The following is an 8442-nucleotide window of genomic DNA, read 5'->3' as shown; positions in this document are numbered from 1 at the left end:
TATTTTTAGGCAATTGCAAGAAGGAAGACGTCCGTTTGGACAGAGTGTCCTTACGCAAATTTTTAAAGTATAAAAAATGTAAGGCAAGTATTTATAGCTTTTTATTATTTATGTAATAATAAAGCTTTGTTTTGTTTATACTTTTTTATGTTTTATTTGTAGCAAAAAAATGTTAAACAATTACATTTTATTGTTATTGCAAGGCAAGGTTAAAACCAGCTTTGCTTTGCAATTTTTATACGCTTACCAGTTTTGCCTTTATAAGTTTTGCATTAGAGTTAGCCTGACTTTTGCTTTCTTTTCAACAGAACTAAGATGGCTGCACTTAAATCCCTTTTTTGTTACTTCCACAGGAAGTTTAGACTTGAAATTAGACGAAGGTTTCTAACCATCAGAGGAGTGAAATTCTGTAACAGCCTTCCAAGGGAAGCAGTGGGGGCAAAAGACCTAGCTGGTTTCAAGATTAAGCTTGATACATTTGTGGAGGAGATGGTATGATGGGTTAAGATGATTTTGGCAATTAATTGATCTTTGACTATTTGTGGTAGATGGGGCCTAGTGGCCTGGGATGGGATGTTGGATGGGATGGGATGTGAGTTACCCAGAAAAGAATTCTCTGTAGTATCTGGCTGGTGAATCTTGCCCACATGCTCAGGGTTCAGCTGATTGTCATATTTGGGGTCAGGAAGGAATTTTCCCCCAGGGCAGATTGGCAGAAGCCCTGGGGTTCTTTTGCCTTCCTCTGCAGCATAGGGCACGGGTCACTTGCTGGAGGATTCTCTGCACCTTGAAGTCTTTAAACCATGATTTGAGGACTTCAATTGCTCAGACGCAGGTGAGAGGTTTATTGCAGGAGTGGGTGGGAGAGATTCTGTGGCCTGCACACAACACTCGCCATTAAAGGCATGTGTTCCGTATGGCTGATGTCAGGTGTGCAGTCCAGAATAACAGGGTAATATCTTGCTGACTTAAGATCTCCCACAATCATCCATTTGACTTTTGTTGCCAGTAACTGAATGATCTCATTTTGAATGGTTTTCCAAGGTAGTAGTGTGTGTACACTTCTTGGGTGATGACACTTCTTAGAAGCTCCTGGAGTACAGCACCAAACTCAGCCATCAGTGCCACAATTTTAAGGAAGTTTCCATTGTTTGGCACATACAGCTGATCTGAAATGCCAGGCAGTGCTAGGTTTTGGGTAGCAAGCATTCTCACAATGGCAAGGAGCCTTTTCCGAACATTTTGCCAGGAGAGAGACTCTGATTCAATCTTCTCTTGATGCTGATCATCTATGGTGGCCTTTAACCTTAGTCTCATCTCAAGCTCTTTCCACCTATGGAATGCTCTCTGGTGATTTGCTGCCTTCTCATGGCATGCCAGATTTCTAGCCAGATTTTTCCAGTCCTTTGTTTCTGTAGAGCCCAAAGAGGCTGGAACATTAGAATGCAGTATTCTCGATTTTTGAATACATAAGCCGTGGCCTCTCCACTTTCTCACCATTGGGGATTTCATGCCAGTAATGTGTTGGATGGGAACTACTATTTTCATTGTCTTTGGGGAACATGAAGTTTTTCACTTGCTGTGGCCCATGCAGTACAAGGAAGTCCCTCAGGCTACTGCTCAAGTGGGTCCACAGTCCTGGATCATCTAGACTCAAGGAATTCAACTCAGCAGCAGCAGTTTCGTGCGCCTCCACCACACTCTTCTCTGATCTACACTTTTCTTCAGGAACGTGCATGGTTCCATCCATTGGAGATGCAGATATGGATGCTGCAGTAGCTGCCAGGTCACCTGCACTCTGACTAACTGGAAGATCAGGCATCTCCTCACCACTCACATCCTCACTGGGGCCGGAAGGCTCCCCCTGAACATTTGTGTCTACGTATCTCAGGAGAGCTCCTTCCTGCTTAGATGAAGACAGCAAAGGAAGCTTTTCTTTTTTTCTGAATGCTGCCTCAGAGGGACGTTTTCTTCTTTCACTCATGACTGCTGTTCTGTGCCAGCTATAGTGGCTCCCAACACTCAGTTGAAGGGGACAAATAAGCAGGCTGGTAGCAGGGCCTGAGTGAGGGAAGATATCAGCATCTTAAGGGCCTAACTGGCTCCTACTACCTTAGCTGACTTCCTGTTCTCCTCACGTGGGTTCAGGGAAGCAGCAGGAAACAGGAAGCCCCCTGAGAAGCTGGGGTTAATCAGTCCAGGCTCCTGGGGATGCTAGAGAGGTACATAAGAGGCTCCTCCTCCTCTCTCTCCCTGCAGCTCCTGCTGCTTTCTGTCATTCTCTCTCACCTTTTCTCCTGCCTGCCTGTTATGTCTCTTGTGCCCTCCTTCCTCCAGCACAGCACTCCACCCTCTCTGTGCATCTCGAGCAGAGAGAATCCACATGCACCAGCAGCAGACACAGTTTTCTACACTCTGGGTCCTAGTGGCGCCCCCCACAGTCTGGCACCTGAGGCGGCCACCTCAGTTCACCTCCTAGTAAGGCCAGCCCTGTCCTTTGGGCACAGAGCACCTAAGTCCCACTGAGGTCAGCCTGGGAGGCTGGATGTGCACATTACAGGAAGTAGACTGTCAGAGCAGCATAATCTACTGAAAAACTGTGTATTGCTCATTGCAACCCAGGCTCTCACTGTGTGGCTCTTTGTCCTGCCTCTGTTGTGTAGAGCATGAGCAGAGGTTTATGAGATGGCGGCTGCTGCTGTGGCCAGCCATCTCAGTACGTTTCCCATTGTCTCTCTTCTGGCTGTGGATGCTTGACTGCAGCAGCTCCGCGGAGGTTCCAGGCTTGCTCTTTAATGTCCGTTCTCCACTTGCTTGGATGGCGCTTCATGGACCATTGAGTAGCCTCCTGAAAACATCCCAGTTGTGGACACAGGCACCAGCAACCGATTCCCCAAGCCAAACTCCCCTTCGCAATCCAGAGAAACAGCCTGGAGCACAGGGTTTGGCCCATGCTGACTGCAGACACCACAGCTGCTGCACGGTGACTCCTGTGACCCCTCTAGCCCATCAGCACTCGGCTCTCCTGCATTCTGCTGAGCGGCTGAGATCTGGGGGAACAGAAACCCTTTGTTAGAGATGGAAAATCTCTTCACAGGGTCACTCTGTCAATGGCGGCCAGACGCCTTCCCTGTGAAACCCCAAATGTGCAGCCCCTCGGATTCCCACAGGGGAGATCTCTGCTCATTCACTGGTCACCCGTGACTGCGGTCTCTGATGGGGAATGTAGAGGGGTCTCTGCAGATGGTCCCTTCTACAGCACCCATAATGGGAGGAGGTTTGGCCTTGTGATGTGAGGCATGGATCTGAGACTTAGGGCTCCTGGATTCTGTGACTCTGGAAGGGGGCGAGGTCTAGTGGGTGGAGCTGGATTGGTTGACAATGAGTGAGCGGAGCTTGTGCTGAAGGACCCTGGTTCAATCCCCCCCAATTCCTGTGGTGTCTACATGTGGCCAGTGATGAGCTGCCAAAATCTTAACAACCGGTTCCCTATAAGAAGTTCTGATTTAAGGGATGTGCCCCAGTATGTATTTTTTTGTACCAACAGGGTTACCAAATGTCTGTATATTCCCGGGAGGAATTTTTAAAATTTAAAAATTCCTCCTGGACGGCGATTTAAGAACCAAAAAGCCTGACCTGTCTGGGAAAATACGGATGTATATTAACCCTGCCTAAAGTTCTTTTTTAAAAAGATGGGCCTGTACTAGAAATGAGCTCCGTTTCACATGTGTGGGTCCCCGCCACTCCCTGGGGGTGTGCTAGGGTGACCAGATGTCCTGATTTTATAGGGATAGTCCCGATTTTGGGGTCTTTTTCTTATATAGGCTCCTATTACCGCCCCGGCTCCTATTACCCCCCACCCCCTGTCCTGATTTTTCACACTTGCTGTCTGGTCACCCTAGGGTGTGCACATGTGTGGGTCCCAGCTGCTCCCTGCCCCCCTCATTGAAGCAGGTGTGCAGGGTTACTGCCCTGGGAACAGCAGGGCACCAGTGGATGTGGGGGTGGGAGCAGCAGGGGGTGGCTGGAGACAGGGGCTGGCTGCAGGAAGGGGGAGCGGGGGTGGCTGGAGACAGGAGCTGGCTGTGGGCAGGGGGTGCAGCAGGGGCTGGCTGCAGGCAGGGGGTGCGGGGGTGGCCGGAGACAGGGGCTGGCTGTGGGCAGGGGGTGCAGCAGGGGCTGGTGCAGGCAGGGGGAGCGGCAGGGGGTGGCTGGAGACGGGGATGGCTGCAGGCAGGGTGGTGGGTGCTCACGGGGAGAGCAGCCGGATGCAGCCCAGGCCCGGCAGAGCAGCCGGGGACCCACCAGGCAGCAGCGGGAGCCCCAGGGCCAGGGGAGCAGCAGCAGCCCCAGGGCTCGTGTCCAGGGCCAGGTGGCAGCCCACATGGCTCCCGCAGCGCAGCGCCCCCGGTGGCCGGAGGAGGAATTACATCACTTCCCGGCCGGAGCCCATGAAAGCCTCAGCGCCCCCTGCAGGGAAGCGGGTTAACAACCGGTTCTAAAATGGCTTCAAAATGTAACAACTGGTTTGCGTGAACCAGCTCCAGCTTACCACTGCATGTGGCCATGACTATACTTACCTGTCAGTGTAGGTTGTTCAGACTATTCCTGGACACATGGTACATCTGCTGCTGGCCATCCCTGAGATGTAGGTCCTTCATCCACACAAGGACATGGCATATCAAGGTCAATCCAGCAGCTCCCATCTGGTCTTCACCTCTGCAATGGACGGCTAGTCCGACCCTGACCAGAGAAAGGCAGGGTGGTGTTCTTCAGGGGAATCTGCTGGAGCTCCTGTATCCCCCGCTCTAGCTCTCTCCCCCACATGTGAAGGAATTTCCAAAGATACCACTAATCGTGGATAAACAAAGCAGCCAATATGAGGTCAGTGTGGGTTGATTTACTGAGCAGACTGGTTCTAAGGGAAGAACAGATTTCTCTCCTGCTCTAGGGAGATTCCCATTGGAAAAGTATCTGATGGCGGGGTAGGGGCAATGCAAGCCCCCAGCCCCTTGAATGGCAGGAAATCAGGACTCGGGGAGTTAAGGGGTGTCTCTGTCCTGCTGCAGGGACCCGGCCTGGAGAGCAGAAAGGGCACTAGTGGCGTTGACTTCTACCTGTGAAGGTGGCTGAAGCTTCTTGCAGACATTAGAGTCGAAGATCCTCACACCTCCTTTGGGGATCCTTTTCCCTCGGAATAAAATAAGGAGAATGACATGTGAAGCCCAGGTCTGGGATCCAGGGAAAAGGCAGGATCTCAGCCAGGCTACGCACCAGGAACCTGATCTTTATCCCAAGAACCACAATTACCCGGATGAGGTTTTCTCCCCCATTTGCTTCCAGGTTATTTATTCACAGGATCCATTCGTTTGCTTTGCTGCGTTTCCACTCTCTGCATCTGTTCATTGGTTTAAGTAACATTCTTTCAGTTTTTGCTTCTGTTTCCTCTTATTACAGGGTAGCATCTGCTTAGCAAATTAAAAAAATAAATTAAAAACAAAATCCTGATTCTACATTGAAGAGGAAAGTTTCTGAGAATTTGGCTACAGAACTTTAGTGTCTGCATATGTCATTCACTATTATTTATTTTGGTGCAGGTCTGATGCAATCTGCCCACCCAAGAATACCCACATGAAGCACGGGGTGCCCTTAGAATACCAGTTAAAAGAGAGGAAGAGAGTAGATTAATAGCGGGGGGGGGGGGGAGGGGAAATCCAAACAAAATCCAGTAAATCAGCACTTCTCTGCATCACTGCAGCACCAGTCCCGGGAGCAATATAGGTTAAAAATCTCCATTGTTCTTTCCCCCTAGAACCATATCTGAACAGAAAAAGGCCTTCAGCCAATTATTTCCTTACACTCTGAATGGGTGAAATTCAGCCCTGGGCAGACAGCCAGGGCAAGGTCTGTGCATCACAGCTGGTTTAAGTGGCACTTCACTGCCCAGGTGCTGTGAGACTTTGGTGGCACTGTTTTCATCCTGGATTGGAACAGCCAGTGGGAATCCTGTGAGGTACAGAGCAGAGAGAGGTTGGGGCCACAACGTTCACCTCAGAGGCTGAGCTTCTGCAGACTTTTGGGATGTTCCCATCTGAGGAGGATGATTTTGGCCAGCCCTAGTTCAGAGCTTTCAGTCACCTCAACCGTTGATTCTCTGGCACAATTGTTCTAATGTATCTGAACTTTTCAGGCCTTGCCCCCACCTCTGACACCCCTTGTACCTCACCATTGCCCTCTAACAGCCCCTGTCCCTTCTCTTGAGCCCTGCCACGCCCAAATACAGAGAGTAGCTCATGCTCCTCCTCTCTTAGACCTTCTTCTTACACGATCCTTCCTTACCTTTTGACAAACTGATCACTGTGCCCTTCCCCAGCTCCTGGAGGAATTGTGGCTCCTCAGGACAACCTGGGAATGGGTGGCTCCTACCTCCGGGTGGGGTGTGTGGTTTTCCATCTAAGCATCCCTGAGAGCCAGTACTTCTCGATTTCACAGGATGAGGTCATGGCTCCCCAAGCCGGGCCAGCTGCAGGCTGCATTGCTGTTGGCGACATGGGCAGATCCCAGAGCCTGGAAAACAGAGCGGGGAGGAAACCTTTGCTCATTTCCCTTTCAGAGCCCCTTCGAAGATGGGCCAAGAGGGAAGGAGAGGACGAAGGGCAGAAAGTGAAGCTGCCCCTGTGGGGAGGGCACTCCTGTAGAACCCAGTCAGTTCCCAGCTCTCCCCCACATTGCTCGGTGTGACCTTGGAGAGGTCACTTCACAACCTTCATTCCCTGTCTGTAAAATGGGGGTACAAGTCCCCCCCCCACAGGGAGGAGAGACCCATTTTCGGCCAGGGACTCAGACACTCTGGGCACAGATTGTACCAGAGTGAGGGAAGGGACCCAGAGTTTGCTCCCTTGACCCAGGGGAGGAAGATGTTATCAGAAGGTCAGCAAAGGGGATGGGCCAGGAACTGCTGCCATGGACAGAGCTTAGGGATTTGGTCAGCGCCAGGGACTTTGTACCTCCCTTCAGCAAATGGCTTCCCTCTTGCCATCAGCAGTCCACACAGTATCTGAACTCCTTCCTAGTGTCCTGAAGGGGCTCCCTTCTTTCTTCTTGCATGTGATGGATTCGTTGACCCAGGTCGATAGCTGGGAATTTTGGAGAGGTCATTTGTAGCATGACATGAAATCAGTGAGAAATCTACATTTAGCAAAATAAAGGTTTCATTGGCCTTTGCAAATTCAGAACTGATCTGTCCTCTCAATCGACAGTACATGTTCAGAAGAGGATGAAGCGCACCATCGTGGTCAGGTGATCTATGAGAGTCAGTTCCATCATGTGGCCATTTGATTCGGTAAAATTCCTGGCAATGGCTGCCCATGGCCAGGGCAGGGTCTCCAGAGGCCTGAAATGCCAAGGAGTTTGGTGCGTGGTGCCTTGGTGAAAGCGCAGAAGTCACCTCAGTCAAGCTAAGTCTGAATTTCAGCACACATCTGGCACCAGCAAATGAAGCAGGCCCTGGTGGTCATAGTAGATGCTTCTACTTCCAGGATGAGCGCTGAGCCTCCAAATAGGTGCAGTAGTGAAGGCAGTTGTGAGCTGTTTGCGGGCTTTTTGGAACTTGGGTGACCAAACGAACGTGGCCATTATGTGGAGGAGAGCCCTCGTGGGGGTTATTGGCTCTGAGAACCCTGGGCCGAAGCAGCAGTAAAGCGGGTGAAGTCTAGGAAGCGCTGGTCTTCTTGAGGACTTCAAACTTCGTCCCATCTATGAATGGCTTCCACCTTATTTGGATCAATCGTAACATTTTCCGGGGAGAGGATGTACCCCAAAAACTCTGGAGAGTTGGCCGGAGGTACGCTTTTCCAATTCTGTGCTGAGACCATGTTGCCGAAACCTCTTCAGGTTCAGGTGTGGTGCACATGCTGCTCTCGGTTCTCCAAAAAAAGAAGGCTGTCACCTGAATAGATGACACTGCGCAGATCCACAATGGCCCCAAATACATCACTGATGAAGTGTTGCAAGGGCAGGGGACCGTTAGTTAGCTCAAATGGCATGTCTGACAGTTAAAATGTCCATAGTGTGCTTTGAAATCTGCCTTCCATTTGTCCCCTGCCCAAATGAGTGTTAGATTGGAAATCCTCACGGATGAAGTTTGATGAACAACTTTGCAGATTTCCTGCGAGCCAACAATTGTGAGATTCCCAGCAGGGGGTTATGGTTCCAAACGATCCTTTTTTTCAGGGGCTGATTGTCTAAAGAGAGATATAGTAGAGTCCTACATTTCTTCTTCCCCAAAAGGGCCTGGGCACCTGTGGGAAATGCTTATTTGCTCATAAACTCTTAGGACCGGTTTTCAGGCCTGTACGCAGGGAGAGCCACGAATTCTGGTTCCACCAATGTGTAAATACTGGTGAAGGCAACTTTCAACCAAGGTTGCAGGTCAAGAGGGCA

General features: G+C 50.5%; 1 long non-coding RNA gene across 1 annotated transcript; it reads right to left on the bottom strand.

Annotated features, from left to right (window-relative positions):
- Window positions 1-4808: 4808 nt before the first annotated feature.
- LOC141988611 (uncharacterized) lies at window positions 4809-7139 on the bottom strand. The gene is made up of 4 exons (XR_012639783.1): window positions 7008-7139; window positions 6340-6567; window positions 5859-6006; window positions 4809-5465 (listed from the first exon to the last, which is right to left on the bottom strand). It is a non-coding gene; the product is annotated as an uncharacterized LOC141988611 (long non-coding RNA).
- Window positions 7140-8442: the final 1303 nt, after the last annotated feature.

This window comes from Natator depressus, chromosome 6 (assembly GCF_965152275.1).
Source record: "Natator depressus isolate rNatDep1 chromosome 6, rNatDep2.hap1, whole genome shotgun sequence".
Taxonomy (NCBI): Eukaryota; Metazoa; Chordata; order Testudines; family Cheloniidae; genus Natator; species Natator depressus.
This window is presented reverse-complemented; position numbering and strand designations above follow the sequence as displayed.